This window comes from Hemitrygon akajei, chromosome 20 (assembly GCF_048418815.1).
Source record: "Hemitrygon akajei chromosome 20, sHemAka1.3, whole genome shotgun sequence".
NCBI lineage: Eukaryota > Metazoa > Chordata > Chondrichthyes > Myliobatiformes > Dasyatidae > Hemitrygon > Hemitrygon akajei.
This window is the reverse complement of record NC_133143.1, coordinates 27478445-27500335: the sequence shown is the minus strand read 5'-3', so window position 1 is coordinate 27500335 and position 21891 is coordinate 27478445. Positions and strand designations below refer to the sequence as shown.

At 40.1% G+C, this 21891-nt stretch overlaps 1 protein-coding gene across 2 annotated transcripts in view; it reads left to right on the top strand.

Moving 5' to 3' along the window:
- elmo1 (engulfment and cell motility 1 (ced-12 homolog, C. elegans)) overlaps nt 1–21891 on the top strand; it is a 224673-nt gene that overhangs the window by 162281 nt on the left and 40501 nt on the right. Inside the window, exon 1 of one of the 2 annotated variants that reach the window (XM_073024051.1) lies at nt 7699–7974. The exons of the other annotated variant lie outside the window; for it this stretch is intronic. The gene's annotated coding sequence lies outside the window, so the exon portion shown is untranslated. Of the gene's footprint in view, nt 1–7698; nt 7975–21891 lie in introns of those variants that run through there. 2 annotated transcript variants of the gene reach the window in all.

Genomic DNA, 21891 nt, shown 5'->3' with positions numbered 1-21891 from the left:
GTCCAGAATTATGTTGTTTAGTGTCTTGCTGTAATCTGCCTCAGTGGGCTTGTGATCTCGACTGAAGCTGGTTTTTATCTTGCTCCTCGAGGAGATTTTTCTCACCAAAATCTTCAGTCAGAACCAATAGCCATTTATCAACCCTTGGACTGGATTGGCCCCAGTGGAACTGGAGTTCAAATTCAGCTTCAGTTCACCTAATCTTTTCTTTCTTTTTAAATCTTTTTATTAATTTTAAACAAACATAAATGAAACATGAATACAGAGAGTTTGAAAGTACATAATTAATAGGTTAAATATACATTCATATAGATGATAATCCATATATAATAACCTCCCAAACTCATAGTAATTACAAAAAAAGGGAGTAAATAAGAAGGAAAAAATACCCCAAAAAAGAAAAGAAAAAAAAACCTAACCAACATGGGCCATTGCATTATGTCAAATATACACAGTAGCATCAATAACTCCGCACCTCCATCCAAATAATTAAGGATAATAGAAGCAGGGTTTAGGAAAAGTCAGTTTAACTGATATGAAAATGTTGGATAAATGGTCTCCCAAGTTTCTTTAAATTTAACTGAAGAATCAAATACAACACTTCTAATTTTTTCTAAGCTCAAACAAGAGATAGTTTGAGAAAACCACTGAAATATAGTTGGAGGATTAATTTCTTTCCGGTTCAATAGGATAGATCTTCTAGCCATTAATGTAACAAGTGCAATCATCTGTCGAGCTGAGGGGGATAAACAAATATTATCCACCATTGGTAAACCGAAAATTGCAGTAATAGGATGCGGTTGCAATTTGATATTCAGAACTGTTGAAATAATACCAAAAATATCTTTCCAATAATTTTGCAAACAAGGGCAAGACCAAAACATGTGGGTCAATGAAGCTACTTCAGAATGACATCTGTCACAGGTTGGATTAACATGAGAGTAAAATCAAGCAAGTTTATCCTTGGACCTGTGAGCCCTATGTACAACCTTAAATTGTATTAGGGCATGTTTAGCACAAATAGAAGAGGAATTGACTAATTGTAAAATTTTCTCCCACTGCTCAGTGGGTATAAGACAATGAAGTTCTTTTTCCCATTCCTTCTTAATTTTTTCTGATAGTTCTGGCTATATTTTTATGATCATATTATAAATGGTGGCTACTAAACCCTTCTGGCAAGGATTCAGAGCTAAAAAAATTTCCATAATGTCCATTGGACATAATTTCAGAAAAGACTGTAACATATTATTCAAACAGTTCACCTAATCATCACCATCCCACTTAGCACCAAGCATCCTCTCCTTTCCAATGCACATCTTTTTGGTTTTTGTACTTTGTATGTAAGATGGGATGGCAAAAGTAAATTCCTTCTACTACATGTCACTGATCTTCCAGCCTGGTTGTTATGTAGCAGGGGTTCCAGCAGTGTTGTTTCATTTCAGCTGGCAGAAAACAACACCTTTACGCACCCCAACTTGTCGTGCCAAGTGAAGATTCAAAGATCTAATTCCTATCCCGAACTTCAAAGAAAGGGGAAGACCCGAAATCATTTTATGACCATGTTTAATTGATATATAAAAATGATCATAGGAATTTGAAAAAAAAAACAATTTAAGAGATTTATTTGTTAATTTAATATTATTCGCTGGTTTGAGAACGATTGCATTGGTGTTATAATAATACACATTGATTGTTCTCAATGCTCAATTCATTGGCCTTTTGAGTGAATGGAACAGTTTTTGCTTTGTTCAGATACAAGTGTGTATTGATTGTGTGGATTTTACTAATGGCACATTAATTAGCTTGTTCTTGGTCAATGAAATATTGATTGGCTTGCACTTAATCAGTGCAGTTGATAACAGTTAAGTCATTAAATAGTCATAAACTAGATGGATGTCTTTAAGTTCTATAATTTTATTAAAAGCCCACTACAGCAATGTTCGATGCACATTGGTATTTCTGATTTACCTTCAGTTCCTGCAGCTGTTGACAAATGTACCTTTCAGGGAATCTAATAGTTAATATTTTATAAATGTAAAATTTAGTATATTGTATTATGGACTATAATATCTATTATAGAGATGCATCACTTAATCATTACAAGTCAATTCCAAAAATAAATTGAATATGATTGAGGAGTAAAGATTCATTCTTCTCGGATATAAAGAAACAATCTTCTTAAAGTTCACACACGCGAGTCACACAGAGCGGGAGGACACCATTTTAGCAGAACTATAGCAACAGTTTGAGAGAGCTCTTCAATTGGTTCTATTTCTCTACCTTTTCCCTGTAGCTCCATCTTGTACCTCACTTTTCCCACCTCTTTATCTCATACTTTCAGTCCATGATCCTATAAGAAGTCATTTATCCCTGTTCGCACTCGAACTTTGATTTTCAGCATTATCTACCTAGCTGTTCCCAAATAAAATAATGTTTTTTTTTTGTATTTTAAGTGTGCAAGTGACACCAACCCAACTTAAAAATACTGTGAAGTATTGAAGTTACTTCAAGAAAGTTAACAACTAGTTCTTTGATCACCATGTTTGATAGTTTCGATGTCCAGGGTATATGTCCATGGAAAACAGTGTGCATTCACCCAAAGAAAATAATCCATTGGAAAACATGGAAGGTTTTGTCTCAGATGGAAGAAATATTCCTGTTTTCAAGTGGCCTGTAGCAAGGCAAGGTTCTGCTGTAAGGCAGCATATACTGCTGGTTGGGCAGGCCCTATTTGAGAGATGAGAGAAGGTAACAAATAATTGCTCTTGATTTCTGCTCTTCGCAGCCTTTTCAATTGTGGAATCATCATACTTGATGCACTGCCATTTGGCAAGTGAGTTTAAGAGGCCATGAGTCAGAAAAATCTGCATTGCTGTGCAAAGAATAAGCTCTACTGATTGTAGAATGCTAAAAGCACTGGCTGGTGATTGACTGAATAGTAATTCACAGTGTGAAACGAAACAAAAGAGAACTTGGAGAGATATGATGCTTTTCATAAGTCCAGGATGTCTTGAGCAATAAATAGCCAACCAAGTGTTCCTGAAGTGCACTATTGTTTCATGTGAAAGGATGGAAGCCAATCAACACAGCCATTACAGGGGAAAAAACCTGAAAAAAATAAGACGTCTGATTCTGTTTTGGTAATCTTTGCTTGGAGATAAATTTTGTTATAATTACTATGATAAGTGTAATTCTGTTCTTTGTGGGAAAACAAATCGTGGGTTCCCTTGTGTCCATCTCCAAAGAAATACAGACTACTGTTTAATGTAATTATACCGCAAGATATGATGAGTAGCAGGTCAGGCAGCATCTGTGAAGAGAGAAACTGGGTTGACGTTTGAGGTGGATGATCTTTCATAAGCACGGAAATAAGTTTAAAGGGTTTTTTTTTAGAAGCAGGGGAGATTAAAAGGAAGCGAAGAGCAAAAAAAGGTCATTGGACGGATGTCAAGTGAAGTTATGTGACAAAGGGTGAAGGTGTAAGAAGAAATAAGGGAAAGCATGTATGGGACCTTGGATGATAGGAAGAAAGGAGATAAAGGGGCAGAAAGTGACGTGGAAGGGGAGTGAGTTTGTGATCATATTGAGTTTGATGACCGTAAGGTTCTAAACTCAAAGGAAGATGATAAGTCCTAGTGGATATAAATAGCAAGGGTACTCTCGCTGAAGGAATACTGTAACTTTCCTCAAATTTTTCTCAGCAAAAAATTCCTGCTCTGTAATCTGTATGCGGTCCATAACCTCACTACTTTGATCTTCCCCATTTCTTTCGGCTCCAGGCATAGATGATCTCTATGATCTTCCAGAGGACCAATTTTGTCCCTTGCAATCCTTTTACTCTTAATATATCTGTAGTTGCCCTTGGAATTCTCCATCATCTTGTTTGCTAGAGCAACCTCGCGCCTCCCTTCAGCCCTCCTGATTTCCTCCTTAAGTGTTCTCTTGCATTTCTTTAAAATTGTTGCAACACTGGTGTGTCGTATAAACACTTATTGGCATTCTCAGGCACTTTACTACATGATATTTATTTCAACACATGAAAGAAACCTACTTCCAGCCTTCATCAGTCCTTCAGCATTAATTGACTGAACATTAGCAGCCCCCAAACAATGCTTAATGTTTATGAAAAAGAACAATTGGTGTAGAATAAACTGTGGATAAGTCCAGGGGAACTATGAGGAATTTCCTGAATGCCTTTCTTTTGTTTATGTGAAAAGCTGAAGCAGGCATAAAGGGCTGGGTGGAGGCCATTTCATGGTGCTTCATGTGAGACAAATTAATACATGGAGGAAGGTTTGGCATTTATACTGTGAAATCCAGGTATTGTGCTTCCTTGATGCAAGATGGTAGACTTACTGAAAGATATAAAATTGCAGATAATTAGGTTTCAAATCTGCTGCTTGTTTGCTCACTTCCCCGAGGATTTAATTATTGTTTAAAGAGCCGACAGGATTTCTTCTCACTGATTTTTGACAGCTGCTCATATTTAACTATATTGTTCAAGTTTTGCAAACAGTGCCTTGTTTTGTTGAATTGTAAAGGCAGGTGGACCTCGATACAGATTTTTTTTTGTGTGTGAGACAAGACAAAATTAATTATAACCAAGCAGCTGATCCCTGCTTTATCATCATTTGGGTTGTTAAGCCATAAATTTTAATTTGTTTGTATTAAAAATCCAAAACAGTTGTAGCAGTTATTATTATCCTCAATATCTCTTTCACTGCATCTAACACTAATGGTCTGATCCCACCATCTTAATTTACCTTATCTTTCATTTATCAGAAAAGAATCATTCAGCTAATCAATAAGCAATACAACGCTTATGAATTAGTTAATAGGCAAGCACTATATTTAACTGTGGAAAAATGGCAAATCATGAGTTGAATTGGCCAAAGAATCCAAATTCAAAGTTATCATTATTGTTGCTGTCTTGTACAAAAGAAGACTTTTACATTTCTCTCACTCAGTCACTGAGCTTCTGAGAGGGTCTAGAGGTGGAACTTTAGATTCTAGAAAGCGATAATGGTATGAATTTATAGAGCATCTTGTCTAACTTCAAGAAGTCCCAAAGCACTTTAACACTATGAAAGTATCTCATTAAGTGTAGTGCTGTCATGATAAATGCAGTAGCCCATTTTCCCACAGCAGTAATCCACAAACAACGATGAGATGTACGAATAGGAAATCTGTTTTAGGCAGTGAAGAAGAAATAATTATTTATCAGGGCATAGGGCAATTCTCAAATGCCCCTTTACAAACACTACCCTGGAATTATTAGTGTCCACCATCTGTTAACCTTTGCATTGGAAAGATGGCAGTTCTCCACTGTGAAGTATCAACCAAGAGTTTGGGCCAAAGCCTTTATAATCCTTTTGATGTGTAAAAGATACAGAGAAGTCTAAAGGAGTATTTCTCTGTTAATTTAGTTAATTAAATGATACAACAAATGACGTAGAATTTAATTATTTACGCGTTTAAACATCACCCTCCATGCTGGTTCCCTGTTCTTACCATTATTGGTGGGAAATGATTCCATGGTCCTAGTGTTGGCACAACAGAAAGCAACTGAAACTGCGGCCTCAAATTTACCTGAGCACGGCTTGAGTAATTCTGCCAGTCAGACTGAAGACGGCAGAAATCTTTGCTGATTCGCAACAGTTAATTTGGATAAAATTTTAAAGCTTTCAACACTGTGATGCCAGCAGCTGGTCATTGTTATAAAAGCTTCAAAAACCAAAGAAACTTGGTAGATAAGTTGGGAATAAGAATATTTTCACCCATGAAGTGAAATGATAATATTATTAGTCTTGAGTATAAGCAATGCAAGTAGCTTCAAGGAACTATTAATTGCCCTTTAAATGGACTAATAAGTATTTTGTGAGGCTTGTTTTTAATTTCTGGCTAGCAACGTATCTTAAATATCTTGAAGTTGAGTGATGCCTGTTTTTGCAACAGTTCAGATATTCATAAGAAAAATTCAAGTTACGTAGATCTTGAGAGGGGATACGGAATACACTTTTGTTACCATAATCAAGTCACTGTCTTACATATTGTTTCAATTCCTTGAAGGACAAACAAAGACTGTTAAAATCCTCTTATTTTCACAAGGGATTGCATAAGATTATGATTTTTGAGAAAAATAAGTTGCCTTATTTGAAAATGCAGGCTTTGTGAAATAATCCCTTTTCTATTAAAACTTAAGCAAAGGAGGGGTTTAATAATGCAAAAAATTTTTTTGAGTTCATAGAGTCCCAGCATATTTTACGAACAGTTGAAGAACATTTGCTGTTATTTCAGAGTTTATTGTCGCATGCACAAGTGCATGTATTCTCAGGTGCAATGAAAAACTTACTTGCAGCAGCATCACAGGCAAATCATATGAGCAGCATTCTCAAGAAAAATATAAATTAATTATTTACATTATACAAGAAAGAATGCAATTAGAACAGAAGAGGGGAAAAAAACGAATACATGTTGGAAAAGCAGTTACCAAATCCCACATAAAACACTCATAAACATCCAAAAGATGATAATTATATGATCTGTTGCTTGAGTTATAAATAGCATCTAGATAAAAACTCTGCTGCTCTTCTCTCAGTTGATATTCTGAAATTTGTGCATTCATCTTTAGGGTCTGACCAAGCCTAAATTTAACATCTCATTGGACAGATTGTCACTTCTGCTATACTCTGAGAGAGGAGTTGGTCTTTATTTTGGTGTAAGGGTTCATCTGGCTTTCTGAATCCACCACTCAGGAAATTCATCTGTGCTTTCCATAGATAGGGTGACCTGTGGCTGATTCTTGACTACTTCCTAACAGAGTACACCTCTAGCCTATTGTTCAGATACTGGCAGTCAAAGCATTGCTCATGTGTCATCTTAATCACTCTGGGAATAAATTGTAGACACTTGAATAGATTACAGATGACAGATCTTTGCCCATTGCAACTTTCATAGAATAGTTAATAAGTGGACTGTAAATCTCCAAACCACTGTAATTTAAACGTCATTTGTTAAATTTATTACCCTGGTGTGACATTGGATGCTTGAAAAATTCGATACAGAAAAAATGCCACATTTTGTAATGGAGAAAAATCTCAGTTTACTTTATTAAATAAGACCATTTTTGAGAGCTGAATTAAAGAAATTATTTGTAATATTTGACAAAATTTACGGTTCTTTAGTCTTTTTCTGCTGTGGGGAATGTGAACGGAGGGTAAAAATTATGCAGTGTAACAGTCTAGCCAGCAGTTGAAAAGAATTCTGTCAGGCTGTAGGTTAAAATTAAGAGTAAGTATATAAAGATGGGCCGGTACCCCTAACGAAGCTGACAGCAGCTGTTCACAACAGATCTCGACTTGCTGCCGGAGTCTGTTTCCATGGTAATGGGAAATGGTAATTACTGAACCTAGGCTCTCTTTCTCGCTGCACTTCATGAAATATTGGCGATTTTAATAAATTTGATCTCTCTCTCTCTCATTGTCCTGCCCCTATATCTCCTGCCTAACAGTCAGAGATACATGGGATCGGGCTGTTCGTACACACATGATGCTTGTAATGCCGAGGGAAGCTGGAGCAGTGGGCAGGACGTCTTCTTGACATCTTTAGCCATCTCTTGCGATTGGACGTTTACACAGAGGCATCGGCCAATCCGCATACTGGCAGGTAGAGGTTACTCTATAAACACAGGCAAAGCCGCACACTCCTCTTCAGATTTGGAGCTTTGCCGCTTCAAATTGATTCCAGCTCATCTCCCTTGGACAGATTAAAGGTGTTTTGTTTAAAAACATTTTGCATCGCAAGAACTCTGTTGAGAGACCATCTGTTAGTAGGGTGTGCTGATAATCCTGGGAAAAGAGTTTCTACTCCTTCAGCCACCCACTTCTCCAAACCCTGCCCCACACCCTCTCTCTTTCCTTTTGAGCTCCGTAAATAAAGATTTGCAACCTGCCACTATGGACCAGCAGCATCTGTGTGAGTAGCTGTTACCTTCTCTGCACAGAACTGGAGCTGTTTATTGCATGCAGGTTTTTTAAAATTTGCATGTTATGCCTCTGTTTAGTATAACCTGGCAGAAGTAGGACTGTTGCTTTGGGATTTTCACGTTTATTAGCTTTTCTTTTTTTCTCTCTTGGAGTTTCTAATTGTCCCCTTGGATTTATCCCCTTGTTCTTACTAGCTTACAGAAAAGCCAAGAGATTTTTTTTGAACTGCATTGGTTGCAATCATCACTTTGTGGTTCTGCTGCTTATGATGCTCAGTTGGGTAGAGCCAGTTGTTAGTTATAATTTATTAAGCTTGCAGTTATATTTTATTAATAATGAGTCATTTTGCCAAATCTATGATAAGAGACACTTGGATATCAACAGAAATTTAAAGTAATTTTTTTTTAACTAGAGACACCACATATAAGATTAAATATTGAGTGTCATTTGCACCAAAAATATTCATTCATGCACTTAGGAATCGGGTCTGAAGTGACTTGAATTGTGAATTCACTGTGGCTAATGAAATAGTATTTTTTTGGACAGCTTTCATTGAATTCTCTGAAATAACTTTGAACTGTTTTTCAGATTCCTGTGGGCTGTCTCTGTAGGTATTTTTGAAGAACTCTTGTAACATTGGATGCAAACTGTGCTTAATATTGATTAGTTCAAGTTGTTCCAATAGTTGCAGCTCAGATGGTATCTGACGTTTTGAAGTAGATGGTGAGGAGGAATAATTAGGCAAAAGGAAGGGGTCTGTTGAACCCGATATTGTGGTCAACATCTAAACCAGGGGTTCCCAGCCTTTTTTATGCCATGGATCAATACCATTAAGCAAGTGGTCCGTGACCCCCAGGTTGGGAATGCCTGATCTAAACTGGCCAGAGCGGGAAAGCGTGGAATGACAAAGGATGGAACGTGGACACCTTGGAAAAGTACTGAGAAGCAGTGAAGTCAGGGGCACCTGTTCCAAGTTGGGTGCTGACCGTTTAAATGATACTGATCAGAACTGACCCCTCCTGCACAGAATAATGTAAAGTTGTGGGAATGGAGGTGGGGGAGCAAATCAGTTATAGAGGCCTTCACCCCAATTCTTAGGTTATTCATTGGAGAAGCTCTTCAATGCTGTCTTGTTTGTGAAAGGCTGAAAAGCATCTTGTTAGAAGGGAGGAGAGAACTGAATGAGTATTACTTGTGTTTCTCAATTCATTGTTATATCTGTACTAAGTATTGAAAACCATAAATAGCTCCTTTGTGAAGAATATCAGCTCGTTTTTTTAAAAATCGAAATGACTTCTCCACTGAGTTCCCTTTTCTCATGGGAATTTAATGAGATCAAAAACTTGCCAGCTGGCTGGGTGCACTGTCATACTGTCTTATGCTTAAAAAAACTATTACTTGGTACTCAGTGTGCCCTCTGTCTTGTGCTGTTTCTTTATATATTATGTAAAGCTAGTTTTAAAGATTTTGTTGAGATTTTTTTTGTTTAGGCTGAACCTTCAGAGATCTTTAGGCTTGGGATATTAAATACAGTGCCTCTGTGGTCATAAACTGGGATGAGATCTCATAGCCTCATTCTAGATGCCATTTGTCAGTAAGAGTACACTGAATCTTTGATTGTCGTCAGCTCCCGTTGGTGTAATCGAGCTGTGCATGCTGCATCAAAGAAGGTTGTGAGATGAGAATGAATTTAATATACGAGAGCATGTAAAACTCCTTCAAGAAATCGTTTCTGAAATATTGTCCATTTGTATCCTTAATTGGGAATGGGTGACGTTTGAACTGTTTTGAAAATCTCAGTTATTTCTGGGATATATCCAGGTGTTGAGTACTTTTTAATTGAACTGTTTATAAGGAAATCAATCTGTCACAGGAGGGCAGCTCTAACATATGGTATATACCATTTTGAACGTGATGCTGTTTTCCTTATCAGTAGCTGAGACCACAGTGTTAGTGTTTGTGCATCCTAAAAAGCATCTTTTAAGTTTCTTAGTTCATGCATGTACCTTATGTGAGGGGTCCTTGACCAATGAAATCTGAAATAGAGCTGTATTCCTCCACCGCAAGAAATGTGACCCTAATACAGAATATGTCAATGATTTCTGCTCTGGGCTGGTACAATACTTTGAAGTAAGACTGAAGTATGGCCACTGTCTCTTTCTCTCTCCTCATGAGTTTATTCATCCTGTTGTAACCTTTCTCATTACTTCTCTTCACATCCTGCTTGTAAATTGTAAGAGGGTGCATTCGCTTTTCCTTGCTTTAGAGGCAAGTCTATTCCAGCAAAAAAAAACACAAACACACTTCAGACCCTCAGTCAGGAAGGTGGGAACGTACAAGACAGAACAACACAGAAACAGCTCCTTTCACACACCATGTCTGAATCAACAGTGATGCCGGTCTAAATTAGTCCCACATGCCTGTACAAAGTCCATAACCCTCTATCCACTGCCTGCTTATCTACCTGTCCAAATGTTTTTTAAAAATTGCCTCTGTATTAGCCCCTACCACTTCTACTGGCAGTGTGCTCCAGACGCTACTGTTGGTGTGTGTTTTTTTTTAAAAAACCTTGCTTCATAAATCTTTAGATTCTTTTCCCTTCCATTTTAAAGCTATGCCTTCTAGTATGTGATATTTCCATCCTGGCAGAGAGACTCTGACCATCTACCCTATATTTGCCTTTCATAGCTTGAAATTCTACAATTAGGTTTCCCTTCAATTTCCAACACTCCAGCATAAACAATTCAAGTTTATCCAACCTCTCCTTGGATCTCGTACTGTTCAGTCTATGTAACATCTAAGTGAACCTATTTTATACCCTCCCCAAAAACTTCACATGCTTCCTGCATGCAACAACCAGAAATGCACACAATACAGAGTATTGGCTGAATCAGAATTCTCTACAACTGCAACATGACTTGCCAACTTTTCTACTTAATGTCTCAATTGAGGAGGGCATGCTTGCCATATGCTTTCCTTCCCACCAAATCTACTTGTCCTTGGCATTTTCAGGAACCAGAAACCTCATTTCTACTACTTCTCAGGGCAGGTTGGGGAGGTTTGTTTGCCCATGCCACACTGCACGATGTTTGGACTATTGAACCTTCTGATTTGGTGTCTTGGTTTTGCATATCTTTATCTTGCTCAGTCCTAAAGTGAGAACAGTCTGCATCGAAGTGATAGTAGGGCCATCAGTAAGATCTGCTTCTTTATCCATGGTCAGATCAGCCATGATCTTATTGACTGGCGGAGCAGGCCCAACCGGCCAGATGGCCTACTCCGGCTTCTATTTCTTGTGTTCTTATGTCTTTCTCCTGCAAAGATTGGCTGCACACTTCAAAGGACGTTACCATTTGGTTTTCACAGCGTGACTGTTCGTGTATTCAATAATATCATTTAAGAAGCACTTGGACGGTCATCTGTCCGAAACCTCAAAGCAGGTGGTCGTGGTAGAACTGGCAGTTCCTTGGGAAGACCAGATTGAGGAGGCGTTTGAACGTAAGAAAGCCAAATACCAGGAGCAGGTAGAGCAATACCAGAGACCAGGGGTGGAGCGCACGATGCAAGCCTATTGAAGTGGGGTGTGGAGGTCCTGCTGGCTGCTCACTGTGTGGAACCTACTCTCTCCTGGGCATTGCAGGGGCTGCAAAGAAAAGAGGTTTCAGGACCAACATAGAGGCTGCTGAGAGAGCCTCCAGGTGGTTCTAGGTCAAGGGGTGTGACTTATTGATCAATGCTGCTGGGTCACAAGCCAGGACCTGATCAACTCTGGCTGCATTGCCTGGGCGAGAGTGTCTGATGCTGAAAGACCTGATGACTCCAGGTTACATGATGTGTCCCAGTGCATCCTAGGATGTGTCTTGGCGTTGGATAGTACATGAAGGGGTTAGACTTAGAGGTGTATGTGGTCCAAATACAGAAAATTTGAATTAGCAGGCTGGGCACAATGACTGACACCGTCTTGTTGGACAAAATGGCCGCTTCCATGCCATTTTGTTCTATGACTCTATTTGATGATGACTGTTGTCTGTTTAACCAAATAGTGCTTCATAAATGAGCCAGTCTTCAGCTCCATTTCCAGGTGTCCGGGAATAGCCATAAGTTGAAGTCAATTAAGAATTCTTGTACTGCACAACATTACTGAAAAGGATAGGTTGCACTGTTTTCTTGTGTACTGGACATTTAAATGACATACAGATTCTTGAGATATACTGTATTACCCTTGTAAAGAAGGAAGAGCATAAGCATTTTGCAATTCTAAAGTGATGCTGAATGACCTTCTAATAGTAGTGAGTCCGGGGTAATCACTGCTGAAGCTTGTGAAGTAGGACCTGGCTAGGATTGGTCACATAGTAACTGGACAAGTGTAAAATAGAGCCACATAACCCGTGAAGTCCGCAGGCTCCATTCAGAGTGCTTGTGCTAAATTACTGCCAATTGAGAAGGATATGGCATGGTATTGTGGGCTCCTCCGTTCCTTTATGACACTCTGCCTGAATATGTTTCTATGCGACTGCTAAAAGACTCCAGTGAGCCCATTCCCTGTCCCTTCCATATTCGCCGGATTTGTTGAAGATCCTTGTTTAAGATTAGATCTGAAGTACCTGCAGTGAGAGGTTGCGAGATTTGGAACAACACAGTAGTGCAGCCAGCGGCTCTGCTACTTGCAGCACCAGCAAATCAGTGCATTCGGCAATCTGTGTGGAGTTTGCATAATTTCCCTGAAGGCTGATTTATACTTCTATGTCGTAGGTACGGCGTAGCCGCGTAACCTACGCTGTACCCCACACCCTATCCTACACCATAGCCTGATGCGCACCTCTCCAAAAATGTAACTGTGCGTCGCGGTGACGCAGACATTAACAACTGTGATTGGTCCACTTGGTAGCATTGAATTTTCTCCTGTCTGTAGGCGTACTGTGCGTACACTGATGTGAAATAAACGATTGGAGACAATGAACTAAATTGTCAAATCTACCTGCCGATATTCGAAAATATTTGAAATGCATTTCCTCGTCCGTGTCTCTCAGTGTCCGGACAAGCACAGAAATTTACCCTCCTTCTGCCTCAGTCCGTTCAATGGCCGTACACACCATCTCCTCCAACGACTTCTCTCTTTTCTGCGTTGCAGTAATTTCAATAGAAGTAACCCTTGTTTAACATTTATTAGCTCCAACTCCAGCATGATGTGCTCAGTTGCCATTGTTTGAAGTACACAAAGAAACTCTGCACGGTGGCGTAGAAACCCCACCGCCAGCCAGCGTTTTAGCAGTGAATTGCAGAGGGACGCAGACGCACCAACGCACAGGTATAAATGCTCACAATGGCGCAGACCACTTATGAAGGCTGTGGCATAGGCTACTGTGCAGATGTATAAATCAGCCTTGAGACCATACGGGTGCTTATGATGATGATGACGTCAACTCGGGCCTGTGAGGCCAGAGTCGGGCATTTTCATGCCTTACAAGGCACAGAACGAAAGACTGTGTGGCGCGCCACTACTCACACAGACATTATTTGACGTTGCTTAGTTTTCCCCTAAATACATGTGGATTGATGGGTTAGTAGTCCACCGTGAATTCTCCCAAAGTATAAGGAAGCAGGATGGGAGGTTGAATCTGGTGCAAGTTGGTGAGAGTGTGAGAAAAGTAAAACTGGATGAGTGAAAATCAATGCATGGTGGTGGACGCAGTCTAGTGGACCGAAGAACCTGTAACGCTATGAATTTAGTTCCTCTGATTGTCGCATTAGTTAGCTAATGGGGAGGGAAGAGATCAGAGGGGAAAAAGAAAGTCATAATATATTTACAGAGATAGCAAAATGATTATTTTTGAATGTTTAGTCTTGATCAAGGAATGCCCCAAGAGGAGTGACTCTTGAGGTACAGTCATTTGCGTATTAACAAAACACATGCTATTCATCAGATAACAAGATGAACTTTGCACTAGTTACAGAGATTCTGCACTGAGGTTGTGTCCAGTAGTTCAAAGTAATCCCACTCTAACGAAAACGCCATGACCAGAGCAGTGTAAATATAGATTCATCCACCTTCCATCAGCACCAGCTTCCAAATTTCAGTGGCTCTGCATTGAATTGATCTGACTGATTATTCTAATGGATTTGGTTATCGTCAATTGCAATAAAGAGGAATTTGATGTACATTCCTTAGGTTGAGGTAAGTGCCTCAGAACATGAAGACAATATCTGTACTGAAGAGAGATGGGAAGCATTTGTGCTTTTGCCTTTATTTAATTTGGAAAGCAGATCAGTGAGAGCTCAGGGCTGGGCTCCCATAGTTTGGATGAGTTAACAGGCCACCAGCTGCTGATGTCAGGAGTGAACCAAGTTGCATGCCATTGCCGGTGGTCCGAGACGCTGAGTTGCTTTAGAGTCCAGTGACGTGCTGAGCAGATTACAGCTGTCGAATGTAGAAGAGCATTTCTGAGAGAGTGTCCTTACAGTTAGTTACTCTCCTTTCCCTCATCTGGACAGGGTTTCAAGAACAATTGTGTTGCAGATGCAGAATGTAGAAATACCAACAGAGGGTTACTAGAATTTTGCAAAAATAAAGCATTACTAGTTTATTTGTAGTGTAGACAGCTTCTTGCTTAACTATTTTTAGTGATTCTACACTTCAAAATGCTTCAATGGCTGCAAATGCCTTTATAGTACTGAGGCTCTCAGAGAAAAATCTACATTTTTTTTGATCAGCCTTTTAGAACCTCAGCACGTTCCAGTGCATTTTAGAGCAATCAAAGCTTTTAACACTGCACCCAATTTTTGCATAGTAATAACTCTAAAAACAGTAATATTAACCCCAGGGACAAATGATTCATTATTTGTGTGCTATCTTAAGCAGTCTCATGCACCTTCTGGATCCAGTGAGTGGATTTTAAATGAATACCCCCTCTGAATAATGTCACTGCACACAAATGCACCTCTTTCTCAAACTTTCGCTCTTTATCCCCTCGTACTCTGGCGCAGAACCTTGCCATCAGACTGGTGAAAGTGCTGTCAACCTGTTCAAAATGATCCATCTGGTCGATCTATGATTATAGAGTTATTTGTTTAAAAATAGGTTCTGATAAGGACCATTTGTTAACTAATGTTAATTTTACAAGACCCTCCAAGTTGATGTTGCTTAAATAAAGCGGATCAGGTAGTTTTTTGTTGAAGGTAAACACCCCCAAAGTGTGAACAATCTGAAACGTCGAGCAGTTTTCTCACTTCTTTTGAGCTGCCTGTTCTGCTGAGTCTTTCCAACATGTTCTGTTTTCATTCAAGTGTCCAGTAACTGAGTTGATTTTTGTTTTTTGATTGCAGTTTATTTAGTGTTGACCTTTAACCATCGAGCTCATAACTCACCCCTTTCAACAGAAAATCAGAAGTATCAGCACCTTTAGGGGCTTTGACATAACTCAGAAACCCTCCATGTTCGAACTTCCTTTGTACCTGTGGTAGTAAGGATTGTTTGCATGGAGACACCATACAACACTAGTCAGCATTGCCAGCAGACGTGTTTTCAATCAACCTCTGCATGGGCACTTTCCAGGGGTCATCCAAGCTCACTGATCAGAAATAGAAAGACAGGTTGACATCTTCACCCAACTCCATCTCACCCTTGCTGATCATTCCCCTAAATCTTGCCCTCATTCCCCAGTCCACTGGCCACTACCACTGACTAACAGTGCATGGACCGCATCACCAAGCACACTGCTGCAAGTTGTGTCCACCTTGCTCTGTAATGCAGAAGGGTAGTGTCGCCAGGGGTTAGTGATATCTGGGGTTTTGGAGAGATGTGGAAGTCCTGGTGTGTAAGAAGCACCAGGTTTACATAAGACCATCATCACCCAGGCTCCTGCTCTTGAGTCCTGTCAATGCTGTGTCATGGCACGTGATTAAGGGAGTCTTGAGGCTGAGGTGCTTTGAGCAGCAGAAGCTTTAAAAGAGCTGTAAAAGAAGTTTTAAATGAGTGTTTAGATGCCAGTGTTATAGGGCAAACTGGAAGCAAACTATTTTCCACAGGGAATATTGAGCAACTATCAGTAAATGCAGGCAGGATGGTAGGAAGTGTTCCAATATCTTCTGCTCACTCATTAAGTTCAGCAAAGTGGAAATTGATGACTTTGAGACCCATGCCCAATGGAGTTATAATGTTGCCAAGTGGGAACTTCCAGGCCCAAAATCCAGTGCATTCTCCCTCAGAAAATGTCAACTGCCATTTCATCAATTAACAAAGCTCAACTTTCTTCATCCAGCTGATAACTTGTCTTCAAACCTCAAGTCCCCCTTGGATCTTCTGAAAGGCAAAATCTGGTGTGCATTCTCTGGTCATCTGTTTTGGAGTATTAGCTGGGGTTTTGTGCTGAGAACTTTGCAACAATTATAGCTGGAACGGATTCCGCATCCAATATTGGCCAGCCGCAGTCCACAGGAGCTAGGATTTATTGTTCACCAGCTGGAGTTTTGTTAGTTAAGGGTATTAAATGATAATGGAATTTACGCAAGCCATCTGTGTTGTGGAGTTCCAGTCAACTACTGCATGATAAAACAGATCTGTGAAGCTGAATTGCCTGCTCTTATTAATAGGTTTCTCTTGTTAATTCTTTCTTTGCAGTTGCTCTCTTTTCAAAAACATTATTCCTCCTTCCCTTTGCACTGTGCAAAGGTTATGCAGATGGTGAGCATTATTGAAGTTGCAGTAGGTGCATTGAAATCTTATGACTTCAGTTGGTTTGCACTAAATGTAGACGTTGGATTTCCACATCAGGCCATGTTTACTGTACATGTCACTTCTACCATAATGTCCTCTTTTAAGTGATGGATAATTATGAGCATTGCTCAGTTATTTGGTTGTTTTGTTCCATTTTGTCAGATTTTTGTCCGCACAGCTTGCTGAGGATATTGAAACTGATTTTGTGTGGCACATATATCATTCCGCATCAGAGTTTCTGTGCACGTAGCTTTAAGGCATTTGGTGTTCAAATAATGGTTTCAAATACATGTAGAATTGCACATGACAACTTGTTATTTTTTATTAAGAGGAACTTAACAGAGAATTCTCTCCCTGGCATTATGTTATTTCCTGCTACTTAATTATTGTATGTTCATGTTCTGATTACATTTTTCTGATTCATTAAACTATGCAGTTCTGTTGTTCCTTCTCTATCACAAAGGGTGCTTTAAAAAAAACTGTACTTGCATTTGAGGGGGGGGAAAAGCCCCATAATATCTGTCTGTCCCCAGTTTTGCATACTTCATGGACCAAGTTCTGAATAGTTCCTGCATTTGCCATTAAATCATTTCTCCATAGCGCACAACAACCAAATATCACGCACACTTACGTGGGGGCCTAAACTTGCTTTCTTTTAACGGACTTGGAGAGGGCATTCATGCATAACTTTAATAATGGTGAAAATAGCTGTCGGGGTCTGCGGAAGAATTAGAAAGTACAGAGAGGGGAAGGAGTGAGAGAGATGGAGAGTGGGAGGACCATGGACACACCACAAGAACCAGTTCTTCTGCCCAGCATGTCTGCTGAACAGAATGCCAAGTTAACTAAATCTCTTGCGCCCGCATATGAGTCATATCGCTGCATTCCTGCAAATTCCTATGTCTATCTAAAAGCCTCTTAAATGCCCCAATTGGGTTTGCTTCCATTACTGCCCCTAACAGCCCGTTCCAGACGCTGACCATTCTATTAAAAAAATCTGGCCCCAGATATCTCCTTTAAATCCCCCCTTACCTAAAATGCATCTCCTCTACTAATTGACATAGTCAGGATGATTTGTTCGCTGATCTTGGCAATTTACTAGCAAATGCTTTGTCACCATGTGAGGAGACATTGGCAGGCACTGTTAGTTGTGGTGTGCCCTTCAAGTTCTTGGCCTCAAGAGCACAACACAATCAACGGCACACTGACGATGTCTCCTCGCATGCCGCCGAGACGTTTGCAAGTACATTGCCAAGATCGAAGGACAATGCAACCCAACCGTCAACCAGCAGAGCTAGACATCTTCCGAATTATTTCCAGTAATTGACATTTCTACTATTGAAAGTCTCCACAAATGACTCTCATAATCTTATAAATTTCTATCCAGACTCCCTTCAGCCTCCAACACTCTAGAGAAAATGATCAAAGTTTGTCCAATTGCTCAACCAGAATAAAAACTTGAGAAGGAATCATCATGTTAATAAAATGGATAAAGGAGTTAGAAAAGCAATTAAAAGAGAGGTTACAGAGACATCATTATTTCAACAATCTTTAGGGGAACACGTATTGCTTTCATTCTGAGAATTCATGGCTCTGTGATGTTTGAATAAAGGACAAAAAGAAACTTGTATTTTACAGGCATTCCTAGGGCTGTTATTATCTTTCCTCTTCGATGTTCATCTGCCAAAGGCCAGGAAGCAATTAACACATCGATGGCCAGGTTTAACATGAAACACTCTGTTGAGAATGTTAGCCTTATTCCAAATCTTTGTTCAGCAGCACGCTAAAATCATCAGCTGCCAACAGCTCATGGCTGGGGCTGGAGAGATTGAGTGATCAAGTGCTGCTTGCACGGAGCAATTTGTGTATTTCATTGTGCGAACTAATGCTAAGTTTTCAGGAACTTTAGTGCTGTGATTTCTAAGGTTTAGGATCTAGGCAGATGAAAGCATTGTTGCCAGTGATGGAAGATTGGGCTCAAGGCTACTCAAGAGGCTGGAATTGAAATTCATTCATCTTGCAGGGGTATAGAGCTGGAGAAGATTTCAGAGATGTAGATGAATGAGTTCATGGGAATACTTGTAAGTGAAAATAGGAATTTCTAAACTGAGACATTACTAATTGGGAATCAGCTGAGGTCAGCATACACAGGGTGATAGGAGATCAGAACTTGGTGTTATTGTTTGGACTGACCAGATTCTTTTTTAAAAGTGGAACTAAGAAAGCCAACCGGGGTCCATCGCCGTAGTAAGTCGAGAGGTAGCGAAGGATTTAGAGGATTTCAGTAGCAGATAAGCTTGAAACGGGGTCAGAGTGAGCAGTGTTGTACAACTAGTCTAAATAGGTAAAACGATGAAGTGAACGCAAGTCCTGTTCTCCAGTCGGTTGTGACACCAGGGTTGTTGAGCAGTCAGATTCACTTTCTGACCGTTGCCACGGGAGAGATGGAGTTGGTGGCTGTGGAGAGCAGCTTATAATGGAGACTGACAATTGGAGGTTCAACCTTCCCCGAATTTAGTTGAAAACAGTTTCTGCCTATCCAGTGTGAGATCTCAGACAGGTAGAGGGTTAAGAAAGGTGTGGCTAACATAGAGTGGTACTGAGTGGGGTATAGTTTTAGAGGTACTGATCACCTGGGTTGGGTAATGCTAGTTAGGTTAGAGCAGGTGTTGGTCAAACAGCATAGGGTCGTTTGTGGGTGTCGTATATTAATCTGTCTGGTGCTTGGTAATCTTTGTTAATTATTTCTGTCAAATCAGATTGTAAAGGTTTGCATATGGTATGTTTCATACCCATTGAGAAATGCTTGATATTTTGTTTTGATGATCGTTATTATAGAAGTGCCATCAGTAGTTAAAGGTAACACTAATGCTGGGTGCTAACAATCTGCAACCCATTATTAACAATAAATAGTGTGAAACTAATTAGATTTGTGCTGTTTGTTTATGTTTGGTGTACTTCAAAAAGTGATGGGTCAATTATTAATTCTGCTTTATTTTTGATGAGAGCAAGAAATATTTTAGTTTGATTTTGCATTCATCGCAAGATTTAGGCATTTAGTACCAGGCTCCTAGGAACCTGTTACATCTATAGCACGTTGCTCCCATTCCCTAGTGCCTAAGCTGGTGGAAACAAGGGACAGCTGGCTAATATGGACTCAGGCTCCTGCTTGAAGGAATATTCCAATTAGCTTTTGCATTGAGGAGTGACAGTAGTTCATCATTGTTGGAAGGGGGAGGGAGCCAAGTTACCATTTCTGAACAAATCCCTCTACAATACTCCCTTACAAAATCAATCTCTCCCCCCTCGCTCTCCACCCCTCTCCCCCTTCCCTTTCACTCTTGTTCTCAGTGAAAAAGTGAGAGATTCTCTCATTCTAAATCTCTCTCACACTAAATCTCTCCCTCTCTCTCACTTTCTCACTAAATCTCTCTCACATGAAATTCCCCCTCTCTCACACGAAATCCCCCTCTCACACAAACCCCCCTCACTCGAAACCCCCCTCTCTCACGCTGAATCTTGCTCTCTCTCTCAATCTCTCACTAAATCTCTTTGAATCTCTCTCACTAAATCTCTCTCAATCCCCCCTCACTAAATCCCCACTCTCTCTCAAAATCCCTCTCTCACTAAATCCCCACTCTCTCTCAAAATCCCTCTCTCTCTCAAAATCCCTCTCTCTCACTAAATCCCTCTCTCTCACTAAATCTCTTTGAATCTCTCTCACTAAATCTCTCTCAATCCCCCCTCACTAAATCCCCACTCTCTCTCAAAATCCCTCTCTCACTAAATCCCCACTCTCTCTCAAAATCCCTCTCTCTCACTAAATCTCTCTCAATCCCCCCTCACTAAATCCCCACTCTCTCTCAAAATCCCTCTCTCTCACTAAATCCCCACTCTCTCTCAAAATCCCTCTCTCTCACTAAATCTCTTTGAATCTCTCTCACTAAATCTTTCTCTCAATCCCCCTCTCTCTCTCTCAATAAATCTCTCAATCTCTCAATCTCAATCTCTTGCTCTCTCTCTCTCTCTCTCTCTCTCACTAAATCTCTCGCTCTTGCTCTCTCTCACTAAATCTCTCCCGAGCCACCTATGTGCCTCTGACATCCTTCCTTTGGCAATCTAATGCAGACAAAAGGCTGTCTGTAATGTTTCATTTTGCTTAACAATCTTGCCAATCCTATTACTGACGTTCACACATGAAAAGAAAGCTTTTCAATGCCTTAGTAGTGCTTGGTGCTTGTATGTAGAAAACCATCAACAGAACTAAATTAGTTATGCAGGATGTGTTAACGTTTGAAAATATAAGCAATGTAAAATTTAAATTATACATTAACAAACATAATGTAGCCCAGATTTTCCCTAACACTCCCTGCCTACAGCACCCATTGTAAATGTGATTTTTCTGTCTCTCTTTACAATAAAAATTCTAATTTTGCTTTCAAATTGGATCAAACTCCATTTCTGCAATGTTATTATGTCAATGTTGTCAAGGGACTTGACAGCTTTCACCAACCTGCGCAAATGGCAGAATAGGAAAATGTCAATTGAATCTAAATTCCCTCCCCCACCCCAGTTTGAGGTAGGGGTCAAAGCAGCTGGTGCACTCCAGCTCCAGTGGCAGTGATTGAAGACAGACCCATTTGCATCGGAGCCTTTCACATCACAGCATACTTCAGAGAATTACCTCTGAAATGTAGCCCTGGTTGTCATGTAGGGAGCGCAACAGAAAATTTGTGCACAGCAAGGGTCCCGCAAGCAGCGGGGTTAGTCATGACCAGATAATCTGTATTGATGGGCGAGTAGGTAAAATTAGCTTAGACACCGGCAGTAGCTTCTCTTTCCTTTAAAACTGTGGCATGTGATCTTTAGTTTAACAGCTCGTCTGGAAGCTGACATTTCAGATGGTATGGCATTCCCTCCATCCTGCACTGGAGTGTAAATTTTGTGCTCAAGATTCTTGAGCAGAAATTGAAACTGATGTTTTCTGGGCCAGAGGATGCACTCGGCTGTCAGTTACTTTGGTCGTTGGCATCCTGAATCTATTGAGTTTTCCCCCAAGTACTATTTTTTTCTCTTCCAGTGGCCCTCTGCATGGAAACCATCTCAGGATGATAGACAGCATGTGATCAAGCACGCTAGGCAGCTGCTTAGAATTGCAGAACGATACAGCTGCCAGCCAGTGCTCTTCGTGTT